Genomic DNA, 20,334 nt, shown 5'->3' with positions numbered 1-20,334 from the left:
GACCTTTCTTCTGCTCCCCGAGCCTGGGACAGGTAAATGAATATCCCCATTGCTGACGCTCCAGCCCACCTCACAAAACTCTCTGTGCTCCTGACCCTTCTGCCTAACACAGTCAGGGATTTTCCTCAGTTAAAGCCCAAGAAATTTCCAGAGCCCAACTCCCATCCCAAACGTAGACTAACAAGTCCAATGCTACATAAACACTCCACAAGGATAGCAGGAAGGAGGGTGTTCACCACAATATTTAGTGTGTGTGCCTCTCTCTTATCACCTCGAAAGTGTGTTGCTCATAGAAGGCATTTGGCACAGGACATCAAACTGCAAAAGACAAGTAATTAAAATCCCTCACTCCAACTCAGGAAAGGGCAGACCAGACAAACCTGCTGCATTAGTGGGACTGTCCTTGGACATAGCTCAAGGATCAGTTTCATTTCTTGGTGCCCTCACCCACTACCCCTGCTCAAGAGAGGACGCCAGGGAGCAGCTGATCTCGGAAGGAGCTAGAACACTGCACGAAGGGCTCCCTGTTGTCTTGGCTCTGGCAGAGGCCCAGGGACGCCATTTTCAGCCCCATCTACCCCTGCTTCCCCAATCCCTAGACTGCTCCACACAGTGCCATCCCCTAGGCCGATGGCCTTCAATCCCACCACCACAATCCCCACCAAACCACAGGCTAAAGCTAAGCGAAGGCCATTCATTCACGTTGCTAAAAATGATCACTGAGATCCTAAGATGGGGTAGATTGTAGGACAGGAGGATTTTAAAAAATCCAATGTCATAAGCTCACAGACAGATTGTTGGATATGAGCATCAGTCAGGATGTTAGCCAAGGCCCAGAGGGGTCAAGAGACTCACTGAGACAGAAGGTGTTAGGGGACCCCTGTCCACGATCCCCTGGGCTCCACCATCATGAACACAGCTCTTATCTCCTCCATGCATGGTCTGATGTAGGACAGGGACAACAAGCACTGTCCTCCCTTTTCTCACAGGGGGTTCTGAGGCTTGACATTCAGAACCAGATTATTCTGCTGCAAGGAGAACCTGGGAGGACAATCCCCCAGTGTCTGCAGGGCACTGTAGACCCCACCCTCAATCACCACCTTCAGAAGCCTTCCCTCCTGACCATAGCCGCTCCCAAAAAGCCCATCTTCCAGTCTTTTCTTTCAGGAATCATCACAGGACATGAGGCCAGGCCCTATTCACACCCAAACATGGCGTTGGTTCAATTTCTAGATGAGGGGACTCCCAACAGGTGTGGCGGTGTCCTCATGGGAAAGGAAATTGTTTAGACAGTTGCTCACTGCTGGGGAAAGTGAGGTGCTACAGACAACTGACACCTCTTGAGACCCCTACAGGGACCCCTGTCCTCTACCCACGGGCTGCTACCCAGGGGAGCTCCCCTGGCTCTTGGTAACTCAAGGCCATGAGAGCTCATGAGAGGAACCATCTGAGAGCATGACTAGGCCATGGAAAGTGAGAAATAGGACAGGGAAGATTTGGGGTCAGAGGGTCAGAGGTGAGAGCAAGTGGTCTAGTTGAGAAGAGAGACCACACTGCCCATATAAAGCAGCTGGAGAGGATGAAAGCATGCATTAGGGTCGAAAGGCAAACTTAGAGTACTTTCACAATATTGCCTGAGGGCAAGAGAAAGCTTCCATAAGCCATACATTCACTGTCATCGAGAAGCACAGGGCACAGAGCCACTCAGCACCCCTCCCTCATCTTGTCTTGATTTCCCCTAGCTGCAGCCTTGCCCTGTCCCCGGCTGTCACCCCCCCCCATCATGGCTCCAGGGCTGGATCTCCTGTGACTCCAAGCCTCCCACATCCCCACTCTAATTTCTGTGCAGTTCAATCAAGGTGACCCTGGGGGCCCACAACATGGAGAAGCAGGAGACAATCCAGCAGGATATCCCTGTAAAAGAAGTCATCAGTGACCCAGACTATAATCCTAAGAACTTCCCCAATGATATCATGTTGCTAAAAGTAAGGGAACCTCCCTGCTGCTCTTGCTGTCCTGGGTCCAGAAAGTTTCCCTTCCCAGGGCAACGTGTATCTTCTCTCCTTCCCATCCTTGCCGCCTGACTAGTCCCAGTGGCTCAGGGGAGAGGGAAGTCAGTGCAGACCCACGTGGTGTCTGACCCAGAAGGCAGGTAGCTGAGCTGGACATTCTTACCTCTTCCCAACAGCTGGAGAGAAAGGCCAAGCAGACTGCAATTGTGCGGCCCCTCAGCCTGCCCACGGTGCCCAGGTGAGAACTGGAGAGGTGTGCAGTGTGGCCCGTTGGGGAAAAAATCAATGGGCACTTTAACCACCACCCTGCATGAGGTGGATCTGACCGTGAAGAAGGATCAGGAGTGTGAATCCCTCTTCCCCAGCTATTACGGCGGAGCCACCCAGATTTGTGTAGGGGACCCACAGAAGATGAAGAACAGCGTCAAGGTAAGCTCCAGCATCCACCTAGACAGATCCAGGGAGAGAGGAAATGGGGAGCTCTGGGGGATGGGAATGGCCATATCTTCATGCCTTAGCCTGAGAGCTTGGGTTGCCTGTGTCCTCCAATCCAGTCTTTAGATTTTTCCCCCTGGAAGATCAGTCATAAGAAAGGATCAGTCATTCCATAACAGGGTTCTCAACAAAATTTCTTTGAGGACTGGAGAGATCATCTTGGCCTGGGTGCAGCTCCAAAGAACAGTCAGAGCCAGGCTGGAGACCTGGGATGAGGGAGGGGACAAGGCTGCCCTGGCCCTGATCTCCCAGGCAGCCCGAGAATAGAGACTATCAACTCCTGGGGCTGTGGGAAGGGCAGGACCGTGAGGAGGCCAGCTCAATCCTTCCTGTCTCTGCCCAAAGGGGCACTCAGGGGGCCCCTTCATCTGTGAAAACGTGGCCCAGGGCATTTGCTCCTATGGACAACAGAGTGAGACCCCTCCAGCAGTCTTCATGAAGGTCTCAGACTACCTGCCCTGGATAAAGAGAACAGTGAAACACTTCTAAGCAGCAGGTGTGAAGTTGACCTTCCTCTGTGTCTGACCATCTTTTCTGGGGCAGAGGCAGGACTCCCATAGGGCAGGCAGTGGGATTGCAGGGCCGTAATAAATGGATCTGTAGTGCAAGCATGACTGAAGTCTTACTGACAACTAAACCACTTTCAATATGCAACAACATGCTCCAGGTAGCCCTCTGCTGTGAGTTGTGAGCTGCCCTTCCTCTTTCCTCCTCCAGTCCTCCTTCCCCATAAACCCCATTCTGTGTATTTCCTCCGTCACAACTCTGTAATGCTTAGACCTGTGTAAGGGCTGACTCTGAAGCCTGCCTATTATAATAGGACATCTTCTTCTACACAATATGTTCCTCCCTGGGCCTTAAAAAATTTTTACCTTCTCTAAGCCAACCACCATCACGAACCCACCAATAGTTAGGCAGAGAGAAGAGCAGGGCAGTGGAAGAGGACTAACTCCAGGGACCCAGGAGGCCAGGGGGCCAGGGGGCCAGGCCGTGGGCACTGAGTTTCCTGTTTACAAGGCCTGTCTCTCCAGTGGGGACATCTTCTCCCACTGCCAGGACCATCTGCAGCTTCAGAGGCTCAATGCCCCTACCATGGCCCCAGCCCTCATGCACATCCCATTTCTTGCCCTGCCCTTGGTCCAGCACTGAGCTCAGTCAGCCTTCCTCCCTGGCTGACCATCCCACTCCAGGCCCTGTTTTCCATGTGACTGCCCTCGACACCAGCTCCTTTCCCTTCCAGCCCACCCTGTTTTGAGCCAGCCTCTCTCTCCTCTCTCTAACAGAGTTCCCGTGGTCCCATGTGAATTCTCCTCTATGGCTTCTCTCCATGATACCTGAGCTGCCAGCCCACCTGATGCCTATCAGAGAAGCCAGTACCCACTTTCCACCTGAGAAGACAGAGTTCAGGTCCTCTTTCCAGCCCAGCATCCCAGGGCCTCAGCCACCATGTCCTGTAGAGTCACTTGGCAGCCCCAGCTCCTTTCAATCTGGCCTGACGCCCCTTGCTGGCAACCTGGGTTATGGCACCTTTGCGAGCCTAAGGGCTCCAGGGCTGCTGGGCTAGAAACTACCCACTTGGACATCCATCAGTAGATCATATGGTGATCTCTCACTTTGTGCCAGTCCCATAAGAGGCTCTGTCCTTGACATTTGAAACTTACAATGAGGGGAAATTTCCTGTAAACTCTCCTGCTTCCTCTCTTTCCCCCAGACAAGTCAGTTTGGCAGATGGATCAGAATTTGGGATACACAGGAAATCTTGTCTTGAAAATATTCAATTCTCTGTACTTTATTGTATTGCACATTACAGTTTCACATGGCTGATCTTGTTTGTTTCCATATGGGCTATATGAAATTGGGAGAGAATTGGGACACACAGGTCCTGAGTTTCCAATCAGTGCTCAGTGGAGTCCATGAGCAGAGGGGAGGAAGTGAGGGAGGAGGCAACTGGGACAGGCTTATTTTTACTTACATGTAGAAGGCATAAGTCCCAGGCCACAAACCCAAAAAATGCCACATTTCAAGTGCGAGCCCTTTCATTGTGATAAAAATAATAAGAATAACAAGAAGCTGTCACATCTTGAGGTGTATGGGGAAGCCATTCTGGTTCAACCGTGATTCAGCCTAAACCTTGTTTTTCATAGAGTAGCCTGACTTCTGACCCACCAAACACGCATTGTACATCTGCTTCAAACATTTTCCCAAAGCAAAGAATGAACTCTTTAAAGACAGGGATGAATGTCTCCCTTTCTCTGACATCAATACCAACACTTCCTTCAAGATAAGCTCTTCTTCCCAGAGGACCAAGGTCAAGTTGACTGGCTATGTATGTGCTGAACTGCAGCACAACATATGCTTGTGGCTTTGGGAAAAAAAATTGTATTCTCGTCATGCTTCCTGTATGTTCTCGGTTGTGAAATGGTCTTAGCCATGCTGTAAACCACACTTCTCAGGAGAGCTTTGTTCCCTGGTGGAGACAGCACTTCTGGGCTAGTCCTCAGGATTGGCTCAATAAATATCACTCTATTTTTCCTATCTATGAATGGGTTATTGATTATTTCCATTGACTATTGTGACCCAGATGACCTTATTTTAGGATGGTGGATCCTTCAAACAGCACGACTTGTGAATTGGATGTGACAGAACACGACCAATTCGTAGATGTGAAAAGCAAAATCCAGCACATTGAAAAATAAGATGAAAAGCAAATGAAAGCTTATTTTTCATTCAAGACTGTCTCAACGTCCATCTGCCAAGCCTCCCCTGGGGCTCAGAGCACCCACAGAAGGACAGGGGAGGGAAGAGCTGAACGCATGTGCGGAGATGAGCAAGCATAATGTAGAAGGTGCACGAACCAGGGGACAACTTCAGGTCACAGCAGTAAGAAGGGACAGTCTTAGAAGAAGCCATCACACAAAAGAAATAGAGACCTCAGAAAGTCAGCCATGAGGAGCTCCACAGAGCCCCAGGGTATAAGCCAGAGCCAGCGAGAGAGTAGCCAGGGATATCTGCCACCAGGGGTGTGTGACCTCAAAGGACAGTGCCTGGTGAGTCAGTTCCCCCTCACACCTGACAGGAGCACTTCCTGTAGAATGACATACGCTTTGAAGGAAAACAATGACCTTATACTGACTGTAGCATCAGGAAGACTGGGCTGCTCTTGATGGTACCTGTTTCCTTAAAATGGTTTCAAAGTCAGTTTACATCTATTTCTGTCTCTTGAGCTAGTGACTTTTATTGCTAGGACTTATTCCTAAACAAGGTCTAAAGTGTGTGTCTGTGTATTATTCATAAAGGTGTTCACACACAATTATTTAATAATTTACCCCAAACTGGAATCAGTATTGATGTCAAAAAGAAGGAAATGCTAAAAAATGGCACATGCACGTTATGGATTCTGCAGCCCTTAACATCTACGTTAACCACTGCTTTAGAAAACTAGGCTAAGAACATTAATATGACAGGTAAAAAAATGCAATCAGCATTAAGAAAAAAGTAAAAGCTCACTAACTAATCAATGCAAATTAAAATATTAATAATTTTTTGCTTATCTAATTGTGAAGGATTTACTAAATTAATGATGGTAACGTTCAGTATGGACATTGAGAATGGCATTTTCACACCTTGCACACAGAAGTCCTTAAAAAAAAAAAGGAAAAAAGGAGTATTTCTCCTAGCCATCACCCACACTGAGAAAAGTGGACAAGGTAAGTGTTTCAGAGATTTGTTACGAAAGTCAAGTCTTCGAAAAATGCTAATGTTCCGCACCAAATTGGCGACTAGTTGTTCAAAAGTTTCATACCTTTTAACACTGGGGAAACTTTAAAATTTGAGATAGAATTTCATTTTGGCACTTGGAGAATGTTCTCCAGGCATATTTAAGTCAAAAGCAGATAGAGAGTAATATATACTACAATCAAATTTTTGCTAATATACATATTTTCCTTTCAAGCTTTTTTCTTCCTACATATCCATTTTCCTAATTTACCTATAATTTTTCTGCATTATTTAAATGACTTAAAAGGCTATTTATTGAATATAAATGAGATGCCAAATTGATATTCACTAAAATCGTTTTAACAAAATGAGGGAAATTTTTATGTTGAATAATTTAAATTACGGAAATAAAAAAAATTATGCTGTGATCACAGCTATGTACAAAAATACGTAGAAAGAAACCTAGATGGAAAAATTTCTGCTAATAGTGATCAATTCAGTGCTGAGATTAAGGCTAAAATTTTTCCTCTTCTTTCCATTTTCTGATTTATTCAATACTTTAAATTGCATAATTATTAGAATAATTTTATTTTAAAAATATTCCAAATCAAGCAAAGGGAGGCTTCAGGAAGGTGGGCCTTGTGTTAGTTAAGATAACCCTAACTATTCTAACTGATAGACTGTAGCATTTCAGTCACTAACATAATAGAAATCTAATTCTTGCTCACACTCAGTCCAAAATGAGATTCCTGGTGAGTAGTGCCCCTTTGACTCTCACATGTCCCAGTTTGGAGAATAATTGCCTGGACAACCCACAAATAAGCGACCAAGCTCGTCCCCTAAGGATGGCATCCGTGTTCTCCGTGTTCACCTGTGTCAAAGTCTGGAAAGGGAGGAGTCCACATGGTCAGGCACAGGATGGTATTTGTGGCCATGTCTGGAAGGTGCCCACAGCATTTCCACTCACATCCCATTTGTGGCAACAGTCACACAGCCACACCCAAGCTCAAGTGAGACTCCAAATGTGGTTCACCTGTGCCCCCTGGAAGAAAAGGAAATTGTTTCTTTAAACTGCTAGCTCCTCTCGACCACGATGCTTAATAGTGCTTGCTGTTTATAGTGATCATGAGCCCTAAATTTTATTTCTGCCTGTAAAACTAATACATTTCTATTATAGGAAAAGATTGGGTAGTATAACAGTGAAAATAAGATTGTTGTTCCAGTTCCTGTCTTTCACTTTTACAGAATTAGTATCAAATGGTATACACCTCAGCAAAATAAAAATAAATGAATAAATAAATAAATAAGAAATGGCAGCAGCCAGGGTCTCAGCACGTTGGCCAGGGGTCAGAGGGTGAAGAAAAGCAGGCTTCCCCTTTGCTCTTTCATCTCCTTCAACTTATTCCTGGCGTCCTCACCACATCCCACCTCACACCTCACCTGTGTTTCATTCACCCTTGTCCATGACTTACTAAGAGGAAATGAAGAAGGAATCCAGGAAACATATTCATTTAGAGAAACTGAAATTCCAAATGACTGAGCTGTAGTCCGGGAGACACAGGAAATAGAGGACATAGGCAGCCAGTAGCTTTCATGAGTTGTTGGGAAATTATTGAATTTGGTGGCTTTTGGGTTCTAGAACACAAGTTCTAAGAACTCTTCCTGTCACCCTGGGTTCCTGTTTGTGCTCCCAGCACTGACTCAGCAGTTGTGAGGGGGAAGATGGTGTTGGCTGGTATGACTCTCTCTTCTCCAAACCACTGGCAGTTGGTGGGCAATCGTCCTGGGCAGCTGGGTGATGAAACCTATCATGCCAGCAGGAGAATGAGACTGTGAATTTGGAACCCACCCTCACCTTTCCTTCCTCTCTCAGGGGTTAAAAATATGGCAGGAGAAAGTACCAGGAGCAGCTCACTCGACCACTTTCTGAGGAATATGTAGCTGCTCCTGCTCCCGGTGGCCTTTCTCCCACCCCCCCAGGGCTTGGGCAGGTCTGTGACCATCCCCTATCTTAGAGATCCAACCCCTCTCATAGACCCTGGAGCCAGCCTGCCTTGGCACTTCCTAACTAGGATCGCTAGGCCAGTGATTTGAATTCTCAGTTCCTCAGCTTCCTCATCATAAGATAGAAATCATTTCATGCCTACCTCATAGAGTTCCCAGAAGATTTAAATTAGTTATTGTACATAAAACTCGTGGAATTGCCTCTGGCACCTAGAACGTGTGAAATAAGTGTGCTCTCTAGTCATTTTGCCACCAATATGTCAGATCCTGGAGGGTAAGCATACAGCAATAACAATCACATCAGCTGACATCTAGAATCTCAAAAGCAGTCCCCTGCTAGTTGTGAGCTGGCGGTGAGCTGGACTCAGAGGGATCTGGGAAGCACGCTGAGGAAGAAAGCTGCAGGGACTTCAGGAAATGGACACTCCAGCAGGATCCCATCCAAGAGCAGAGTGTCTTTCCTCAACAGGGAAGGCTGAAGCTGGCCACGCCTGGACCAAGGGTTCTTCTCTTCCTTTCAGAGAGGTGGGACAAGCTGAGGTCTGCGACAGGGAGTCAGCAGTGTTTCCTGTTAAACCCTGGATTGCTCTCCCAATGTGTGGAGCAGACCCCTGAAATCAGCAACTCCTCTTCCTCTGCATCTTCTCTCCTCCATCCCATCTTTTAGCCTCTCTGGAGCATCAAACTGGTACCAACACAGCAGGTTCTAAGAGAACAGAGATAAGTACCGAAAGCTTCCTTTCAGGGGAGATCATCAGAGGCCAAGAGGCCAGGCTCCATTCCCATCCCTACAGGCCATTTCTTCTGACCTAGAGTCCAGTGGGTTCGGGTACCTGCAGGGTGTTCTTGGTGTGAGAAGACTTTTTTCTAACCGCAGCTCGATGCTGGGGAACATGAGGAAATAAGGAGCGTCCTGGGCAACCAGTCAGACAGGCCCAGAAGGGTTCATAAGAGGGACCTTAAAGCAAGGGTAACAAAGAGACCAGGTAGGTCTGAGGGCAGAGAACAGGCCAGTGTAAATGAGGAGAAAAGAAGGACGTGCTCAAGAGAGAGACGGGGGAAACAGAAGGCCTGATTGGGGCCCAAAATATGAATTCAAGCTCTCTCTCAATATATTCTGGGGGAAGTAAAACTCAAGGTCCCTGTGTCCCCCACCATCCCCAGCTCAGGGCTTTGAGGAGCGGAGGGCACAGACAGCTCAGCCCCAGAGCCCTCCTGTCCCCTCAATTCCCTCAGCTACAGTCTCACCACCCTGGGCTGTCCTCCTGCCCTGCAGAGCTGGGGGACAGATCTCCTGTGGCTCACACCTAACTCTTGGCCACCTTTCCTTCACAGCCCTATAAATGTCATCCTGGGGGCCCACTACATCAGGAGGCTGGAAAGCACCCAGCAGCACATATCTGTGCTCAGAGCATCGGCCATCCTGAATATGATCAGCAGAACAACCTGAATGACATCGTGTTACCACAGGCACCATCTACCTGACGCTCTGGTTCCCCAGCCCAGCTGTCTTTCTCCCAGCATGGAGGCTCCATCCCGTCTTGGGACCATGAAGGAGGAAGCAGGGGCAGGGTTGCAGATAATGGTGGGGGCAAGAGGTGAATACTGCCCAGGAGTCCCTGAGGGCCTGCACTCTTCCTGCCAGCTGGAGAATAGAGCCAAACTGAACCGAGTCTGAGGCCGGTGCTCTGCCTTTGACTCAGACCAGGCCAAGTCCTGGGACCAAGTGCATTGTGGTGGGCTGGGGCCTGGTTGACCTGTATGGTAGAACAGACATAGTCCAGGATATGTGGCTAAGAGGGCAGAGGTATCTGAAGTGCAGCAATCACTTCAATTTCTACACCCACTCAATGCAGATTTGTATGGGGAACTTGAGGAAGAGGAAGTCCAGCTTCCTGGTAAGGCCCTGGGCATCAGCCAACAAGTTCCAACACAGACAGGCCTAGGTGGTACTGATCAGACGGAACAGACTACATCCCCACAGCCTCAATCTGGGGCCGAGACCTGAGTGACATGTGGATTTTCCCTATCAATAGGATTTCTGGGGGATTAGAGGAGCACCAGACACACAACTTGCACATGTGCAGCCTTGTCCTGTGGAAGGGGAAGGTGTCCTGACTTGGGTTGAGCTACAGACAGTAACCATAGTCAGGACTGAAGCCCAGCGATGGAAAGATCCAGAAGCTTGACTCCTCTACCCAGCAGCCTCCCATCTCACACACACCCCACATTGAAGGAGCCCACCTGTCCCTATCTTCTCTGAGAGCTGAGCCTTAGGGCAAAAGGAGTGGGGAGGCCTGATTTCATGTCCCTTCCTCCCATCACCCACAGGGGGACACTAGAGGCCCCCTGGTGTGTCACCATGAGGCCCAGGGCATCGTATCCTATGTAAATAATATGGGAACTTCTTCATTAGTCTTCACCAGAGTTTCCAGCTTCTTTTCCTGGATAAGAAGAACAATGAGATGCCTCAAACAGTGGGGTCAGACTGAGACCCACACCCACCTGTGACCCACTCTTCTTCTCTGGGGCAGAGGCCAGCTCCAGGGGGGTTGCCAGAGCCTTAATAAATGACCACGTCTAGAGTGGAAATATCTGACTTCTCACTTGTTCAGTCAACATTATTCAGTAGACAACAAATGTATGTCAGGACTGAGTGTGAGCAAATCCAGGAAACTGGAATCTCTTCCTAAGGATAAGTAAATGCCCCTCAATGTCCTGGGGATCAGGATGAACTTCTTCCCTCCTCCAAGCCATCCATTCTCTCATCTCCCCTCCCCCCATGATCCTGGGGAGGGATGGAAGGACATCTCTCTCCCCAGGGTAAGGCTCTCTCCTCCCCACCCTACCAGAGACCCCCCAGTAGATATTAAAGTACAATCCACCTTCTGTATCCCCCGTGGATTCAACCAATGGGGATCGACAAGCCAACGATGGTTGAATCCTACCGAACATGCATAGACTTTTTTTGGTCATTATTCCCTAAACAATAAGTACAGTATTAACAACTATAGCATTTACATTGTATTAAGTATTATTAGTAAACTAGAGCCAATTTAAAATGTATGGAAGGGAGGACATGCAAAGGTTATATGCAAATACTTTGTCATTTTATACAAGGAATTTAACGGTTGCAGATTTTGATATCTGTGAGGTTCCTGGAACCCATCCCAATTGGATACTGAGGGACGACTGTATACCCTAAGACCGTGTGCCATGGTGTGTGGGACAGGCAGGACAAAGGGCAGAACTGAAATTTCATACAATGCCTAATTTAATGATAAAGGCGTCATCTCAAATCACTGGGAAACAATAAACTTTAATAAATGGAATTAGAATAACTAGGCTGTTTTTCAGGGAAAAAGAGAAAACTAGATCCACTCTTTACACCATAATCTAAAATAACCCTCAAATGGGCCTGACATCTAAATGCAAAAAAATTAAACCATACAAGTACTAGAAGAAAAAAACAAAGATTTGCTTGCTTAAAGATAGCTAACAAACACCTGTGTTTACAGGAGCACTATTCACAGCGGCCGGGAGATGGAAGCAACCCACGTGTCCAGCACATCCTACCCCTTCACCACACCATCCCCACAGTACTGTGGACCAGTGTTCTCATTTTCAATGTGAGGAGGGCCTGCTTATTATTTTGATCCAATGAAGTTATACAAAACTCCAAACAATATGTTGTCTAAAATAACATGAATTTTACCCTAAAGATTAGCCCATGTGCAAAGAAAAGATGACTGAAGTCACTTAACTTAAAATCATGCTTTAAATTTCTTTGTCAGGTAACCGTAGAGAATGAGCTGGCAGATTTTTCTACCTGCATCAGAATGTAAATTACTCTTGCTGTCTATACAGAAACTGGTCAATAATAATGTACACCTGAAGTTACACAATGTTATAAACCATTATGACCTCATCAAAATAATTGGGAGAAAAAGAAAAAAAGCTAATTACTCTTTGCAGTGTGACATTTACCATCTGAACTTTTGCACTTTCCATGATCTTAAAGGAATAATCACTGAGGACATATTTTATCAAATCCAAGTGAGTATACACAGAAACGCTCTGGTAAATGTGACCATTGTTTTGTGGGTCTTTCTATCAGAAAGTCAGTAGCCTAATATTCAGTGTAAGCCATTTATCAACAAAACTTTAATCAGGGATAAATCTTTGACAATACTCAGTCAATCTCTATATTTGCTACCATATACCCACAGGAATTCTCCTTTACTAGCATGTTTGGGAGGATAACAATCTCATTATTAAATGTTTGCACTGGCAAATGGAAAGAATACTTGATGGGGAGGAGAGAGCAGTGGAAGTGTCCCCCATTCAGCCCTTCCTCTCTGTGACATTTACGTAAAGCCCCAGAGCACCACCCAGTCTCAGGACTCAGGCCCCAGGAAACACCCAGGACAGACATGTCCCACTCCCATGTCTTTCTCTGCCTGTCAGCACTTCCCAGGCAGCTCTCTGCCTCCAACTGCTCTGCTGAAAAGATTTCCACCCCTCACGGTGCTCACCTCCAGAAGACAGTTCCTTCCTGACCATCCCAGAAGCCAGAGCCACCACCTCCCACGGCTCTGCACTCTTCTCTAATAAGGAAACCTCGGCAGCAGAGCTCTATCAAGAAAGTGTTTTGGGGCTGGCCCTGGGGCTGAGTGGTTAAATTATCATGGCCTGCTTCCGTGGCCTGGGGTTCACCAATCGGCATCCTGGGTGCAGACCTACACATCACTTGTCAAGCCATGCTGTGGCAGCGTCACACATAGAGGAACTTGAAGGATTTACAACTGGGATATACAACTATGTACTGAGACTTTGGAGAGGAAAAAAAAAGGCAAAAAAGAGGATGCCTGGCAACAGATGTTAGCTTAGGGCCAATCTTCCTCACCAAAAAGCATTTTAAAAAAAAGTTTTGCACACTGAACTCTAGTGCAAAAGGGCACAATTCCTCCCACTTTCTCTCTCCAGGTTGGGACTCTGTGCATTAAAGACCTTACTGACTTGACTGGGAACTTGTAAAACCATGACAAGATCATGTTCAGAAACATCACTGGGAACTGAGGTAGACTGCCAGTCTGCAGACCTGGGTCTTCTGCTCCAGGGCAGAGCATCAGAGTCAGGAGAAACTAGACGCTGGCCATTCATCATAATTAGAGCAGAATCTCAGAGGAGAGGGGTGGTGACCTTGATAACGGTGTCTAACTTTGTCTGGGAAAAGGTGGGTGCCCCAGAGGAAGCAGTCTGAACCCTGAGTGGGAGAACAGAAGGCAGCACAGGCCAGTCCCAATAGCTCACGGGAAACGCCTCTGTTACAGAAATGTGAAAGAACTATCAGAACTACAAGGAATCTGCTAAATAAATTATGAATGATCAAGATTTTGTGTGGCATGAACCCTACAACAATTAAGAACTCCATACACTGATATCCTACAACAATTTCATTTTCAAGTTTCCATTGAATTTTCAGAAGGATAACGTTCCAAGGCTACATTATGATCTACTGCACTGATGTTCAGCAAATTACTAGACCATTTCAGCAACTCAGATATTTTACAGTGTTGATTTTGAACATGCTATTACATCTTTGACAATTAGAATGGGTTTCAGCAGTAGGCAGCCTCTAACAGGGCCTGGATGATGCCCACCTCCTGGTATTCACACTGGAGAGTGAAGGCCTTTGCTGGCATGAGAGCCATCACTGAGATCCCAAATTCCCAGGGCAAGGAGAGACCAGAATGACTAAGGAGAGCCAAGATGAATTGCGCTCATTTTACCTTTTCTACCACAATCTGATGCCACCCATCATACCCAAAATATCACAGAGAAGGAAACCTCCCAGCAGCAAATCCCTGTGCAGAGAGCCATCCACATCCTGATGGAGACAAAAGACAGGCACTGGATAGAACCACATGAGCCTCATGCCTGCCTTTCTGGTTCGGTAATTGATGGGGCCCCACACTCTCCCTCTCCTCCAGCCTGACTCATCTTCCGGGTCCCAGGCCGCTCAAGGGACTGGTACAGCTTCTGCAGGAAGGGCTCAGTAAACAGCTCTTCTCTGGCTTCAAGTCTCAAGAGGAGAAAGAGACAATTTGCTGTCTTTTGCCTCTTTCAGCCATCTGAAACACGAGGTGGAACGCCTTCTGCCTTGAGGTTCTTCATCTTGCACGACAGATAGGACTAGGTGATACAGGGAAGATGTGCAGGGAGGCAGGTTGGAGATATCTGGAAGTTGGCAGCTCTCAGACATACTCCAGGGATTGGAAATGGAGGTACAGCAGGATCACAGACCAGCATTACTACAGCAACTCGACCCGTTGTATATGGGAAATCCAAAGGAGAAGGCTATTCAAGAGTAAGGTGACAGATGTGTGCCCAGCAGTGACCCAGAGGCAAAAAGACCTGGGGGCATCTGGGAAAGAATATACCTACAGTCTATAGAACCAGATTACCGGGGTCCACAGGGTCCCCCATCCAGTCTATGGACCTTGTTCCTGACACTTGAGGAGGACACTGGAGAGCTGGGGTAGAGCTAGAGATAGCAGTCAGGACTGAGAGGGATGCCCTGGATGCTGATACACTCTCTCCCCTTAATCACACACACACATTCACACACACCAGGGCCCTGACCTTCTGATATGGGCAATTCTGGGCTCCAAAGAGAATCTTCCTCTGAAGAGAATGTCCCTGAAAGGCCCAGGTGATTGGTGTGAGGAAGTCCACACAAACAAGCACAGTGAGCTGGGTTAAGGGACACCTGAGGGCCTGGGAGACCACTTGTCCTACCACGACCACCTTCCCTAGGGAATCACCACACATTCTTGGCCCAGGTTCCCACACTGGCCTGTTGCATACCCTGTGGGTGACAACAGGTCTCCTCTTTGTGGTGACAAAATTCCTGGCAGAGTAGATGCTCAGCTGGGCTCTGTGCTGGGTCCTGGAGGGCAAGGTGGCTGCATCTGCCCCAACCTCAGGAGCCACCCACTGCCTAGTCACCCAGCAGCAGTGGGACACTTCAGCCCATCCCTTCTGGTCACAGCTGGCAGTTCGGTTCTGCTCCTGCCATCCATCAATACATACATGGTTAGTGAGGATCAGTCAACTGCCAGGCCTGGTGCAGTGCCCTGGAAATACAATGGTGAGAATGACAAATGCCTAACAATTCGGCATCAGAGTGACCTTGGTTGGCATTCCATGGATCTCTGTGTTTTGTCCTCAGAGTCCTCAGTGACCCAGATCTGGGTAAAACTCAACAAGAATGGAAGAGCATTCAGTTCCAATAAACACCACAACTTCCATTGTTCATCATACAGCACTCTGCTTGTATCACTTCAAATACAGATGATAATAGCTAAAGGAATCTTGTATATCATCTTGTCCCATCGTTTCAAATCCTGGAGCACCCTAGGAGAAAAGAGGGAAGGAATCAAGGCCCCCACCCCACCATGTTAAAGCAGAGTTGTTTGCGTGTTTTAAATATTTGGCACTGGTGAAATTATTCCATGTGAGAAAAATATCCCAATATTACAAAAGGAAAATATGGACACACAGTGATGTAGGTTGTCTTGTTCCTTTGAGATAAAAGGCCAAGAAAGAGAGATGACCAACATAGCCATTCAGCAAGAACTCCACAGGAACAGGGTGCCTGATGTCTCCACTGCCAGACCTGGGCTCCTCCATAGGGTGCATTTTGCTCCTTACACTCTCTCCAAAACCTCTGGGCACGAGGCCATCAAGCCTGCTCTGACACCTACAGGAGAGGATGTGCCACATAGGACCATGTGATCCATCTCATCTCCTGCCTGTAAACACTAATCAGCCCCACTGGGGCCTCCAGACGTCGGTATTTCTCAATTAAGCGGTAGAATCTAAGTTATCTGAGTATCTTCTGGAATCCCTCTATTAGTGTGACTCACCAATTTACTCAACCATCCAGTTGGGGGGACCTCAAGGAGAAAATCACACCGAGGCCCAACTTACAGTCCTTACTTTAGGACAGCTATCATACATACCATCTTTTCAGCCCAACTGTACTCTCTTATAAGCTAAACACATCCAGTCTCTCATCCATTCTCCCAAGGAAGTTGGAAGCCCATTCAACTCCCAGGATCCCAGTTTGTGGAAATTCTCCTCAGAGGCCAAATCTGGAAGATCCAATGGCCAGATTTTCTTGGTTTCTCTCCACTGTGCTGAGCTAACACCCCAGGGAATGAAGGAAACTGGCCAGTTTGGACAAAACTCTATCTTCCACTCTAGTGAGCTGGCTCCACTGAGGCTTTGGTCTAGGAATGTGTTTTTAGAAAGGAAATTATCCAGTATTTCCAATACACCCACCATTCCCCTCAAGACGCCGAGTGTTAGAATAAGGGCAGAAAACAACAACCAGGTTGGGGCAGTCTCCCATAATTTGGAATGTTTCTTCTTTCCATGAAAACAAAAGCAGAGGCTGTCAACCCAGGGTCGGAGAATGATGAGGTGCAGAAACTCTGCCTACATGACAGTCTTCAATGGTGCTCCATGACCCAGGCCTACTAGAACCAGAGCGATGGGGACAAGGAGAATTTATGGCAAAGTCTGATTTCATCACTTTATAGCTCTACTTGCCTGTTCTAAATACCATGCAACTGTAAACTGTGACGCCTTGAAAACATCACGATACTTGGAGCAACATTGGCTTTATCAGGTTGACCTAGGAACACACACTGAACTCAAGCACATTTGTCATCAGCTGTCCTCTAAGGGCTCCCCTTATGGCATCTCTTTACTTTCCTACTACTCTCTTTAACACCCCATCTCCACTTCCTAACCATTCTCCATGTTGTACCCACACACCCAAGATTCTGCCGTTGGCTGAAATTACAAAGAAGTTGAAGGATGACTGATCTCTTGGCTAACGTGTTTCAGGTGAGACAAGAGCTCAACCCTTTGGAATGAATATGAAAACAGGGCTCAGGCCCTCAAACGGTGAAAGATTAAAAGGGAAAGAATTGGGTCATGTGATCCACACATGAAAGGCAATGTGGGGTGATATTCAGGCCCTTGTTTACCCAGCATTCGATCAACAGTAGGGAGCATCACGTCTGACTCAGGCCAGTGTCCCCCAAAGGCCTATTCATTCCTTCTGAGAGCCCAGTATTTTCTCCTGGTGAATGTGGTCAAGTTGACTTTGACTCAGCAACTGCCTAAGAACGTGGTTCTTACAACTCCTTTACTACTTGCAGAGAGCCCCAGCCAGGCTATCTTTGTGACCCATCCTTGCCTCAATCCTATGCAAGAATTTGCTGGTCCCAGCTCTATTGTTGACAATAATTCACTGTAATCACAGAAATGAAATTCTCTGAAGGGCAATGGTGGGCCTCTACCTTTTGTGGCCCACTCACTTGTAACAAGGACTCTGATAAAGTATTAGGATGGCACATGATTCTGGTGGAGGGAAAGCTGAAAATGGAGGATATAATTTTCCATTCTAGAAAGCTAAGAGTGGTTATCTATCCCAGGAGCTTTCATCTGTAAGAAGAAGAGAAGAACTAGCTAATAGTTTCGTAGGTGTCAACTTCACATTGTCCCTCTACTGCTGAGCCACTCAGCTCTACCAGGGCAGGTACCCAGAACCCAACTGAGGTATCAAAGTATAGCCTCACCACTGCTCCAAAGGTGCAGGTGGATATTGACTCTCACCCGGGCCCCTCCTATCCATTTCCCCATCTCACTCTGATTTTCCAGCCTTTGTACTCTGCCATCATTATTCTGAGAGCTCAATGCCTTAAGAGTATATTCATGCAGTAGTTCAGAAGTCCATGTGGACATCTCCCACAAACACACAAGCCAAAGCAAATTTATGTGTTATTCACTCGTGTATGAAACATTTATGAGTGTTTCATGTGTGTCTGACTCAGGATGGAAGAGATAGGAACCATAGTATTCTGCCCAATGAGGTCAAAATATTCATATCTTAGGGACCAACCTCATCTTAGAAGGGAGCAGGACACAGGGGTCCGAGATGCTCAGGGACAAAGAAGGAACGAGCATAGGCAAGAGAAAGTGTTTTCCAGGTCTTCTGGACAGTCTACCCTAAAGACAGAACCTTTCCCCATAAGAAGTGTCTGAAGCATGATTGATAAAGACCGGAGCTGAACTCCTTATCACAACAGGAAGAAACTGAGAACAAAGGAAGGAGTTGGGCCATGCCACAAGGCCGCCCTGCTGCCCACAGAAGCCAGGAACCCCATCTCAGTGTGTACCAGTCCTTTCAAAGGGCTCCCTTCCCCTCCATGTCCACTATCACAGACCATCCCAGACTCTAAACATCCTGTCTTCTGGCTGCCAGACCTGTACTCTGGTTTCTCGAATTCTCCCTCAGAGCCTAAGGCCAGGGCCTCCGACACCCAGACTCAAGTGGAGTTTTCTCACACCTCATGCCAAGCTAACTTCTCAGGTAGTGAAAGAGATCAAACAAGTGGAAGAATATCCCATCCTCCACCCTACTGAGCAGCTCCACTGAGGATCAGGACTAGGGATGTGGTTTCTGGAGGCAATGCCGCTTATATTCACACTTCTCAGGACAGTGAGTTTTATAGAAAGGACAGAGGAGCAGAGCCCAGGTGGAGGAAGTCACTCTTCACTGGGGCTGTTCTTTCCTTGGAAACAAGAATAGAAGCCCTCACTAGGCTTCACGCACCTCTCAGTTGTCCCTGACAACATCAACACCCCATTCAAGTGAAGAAATTTTTTCTCATCTCTCTATCTTCCAAAATACCCAAAATTGTGGATATCCAGGCCTCTCTGTCCCACCTGAGCACATTCAAGAGAAGTTAGGAGGAAACTCAGCTTCATCCTGATGGTCAGGGGCAGAAGGATGAATTCAGGCAGGCTTTTTGCCATTGCTTACCCCTCCCCAGCTCTTCCTCTGTCCTTCCACTTTTCTTCAAATCTCTGCTTGCCTAGAGTTGGCCTACTGCCTAATAAGGTCCAACTGAAAAATAAGGGGTAAGGCTTAAGATGAGACCATGGTCAAGGCTCTTAAATTTACATAAGAATCTCTTGTAAATTTATGGAGACACAAAACAGAATGGTGATTCCTCAGGACTAGGAGGAGAGGCAAAGGGAAGTAGCTGTTTCACAGGTTCAGAGTTTTAATTTGGAAAGATGAAAAAGCTCTGGAAATGGATAGTGGTGATGGCTGCACAAAAATGTGAATGTACTTAATGCCACTGTGTTGTACACTTAGAAATGGTTAATAGGGGCTGGCCCAGTGGAGTAGCCATTAAGGTCACACATTCTGCTTTGGTGGCATGGGGTTTGTAGGTTCTAATGCTGGGCATGGACCTACATACATCTCATCAAGCCAGGCAGTGGCAGCATCCTACATACAAAATAGAGGAAGATTGACAAAGATATCAGCTTAGGGCCAATCTTCCTCACACACAAAAAATTTGATAGCTAAATTTTATGTTATGTGCATTTTACCATAATTTCAAAAGCAGTAGTAAAACCAAATCTCTTGTAATACAAAAGGAATAAAGCTCAAATGGTAGAAAACACTTTTTGTAGAAAGTGGGCAGCGATCTCCTCTGTACATGTATGAGGCCATTGGAGCTACTATTTCTTTTTGAGCACTCAGGTTTCTAGGTCAAGCAGATGAGGCATCATGTATGGTTGATGTCACAGAGTCAGAAGCATCTCCATCCCAGCATTTCTCCCCTGATAACACGACATAGAAGCAGCAGCTGTGGGAAGAATGAGCCAGAAGTGCTGTCTGAAGAGAAGGCTGGGCTGGAAATGAGACCATGAAATCTAGGATAGAAGGGAAGGAGGAATGCGGGAAATCTTCCCCAATCTTCTATGATACTTTATTCTACCTGGAGTTTATTGAGCTTCTTCTGGATATACATTAATGATTATGGTTTGCTTGGGTTTTATTTCCACAAAAATTGAGAAATTTTCATCCATTATTGCCTCAAATATTTTTTTTCTGCTCCTTTATCCCTTTCTTCTCCTTCTGGGATTCCCATTACAAGTCTATTGCACGTCGTGTCCAACACATCTGAGACACGCTCTGCACTTTCCTTCTTTCTTTCCTCTTTCTGTTCAC

Source organism: Equus caballus, chromosome 1, assembly GCF_041296265.1.
Source record: "Equus caballus isolate H_3958 breed thoroughbred chromosome 1, TB-T2T, whole genome shotgun sequence".
NCBI lineage: Eukaryota > Metazoa > Chordata > Mammalia > Perissodactyla > Equidae > Equus > Equus caballus.
Note: the sequence above shows the minus strand (reverse complement) of the source record.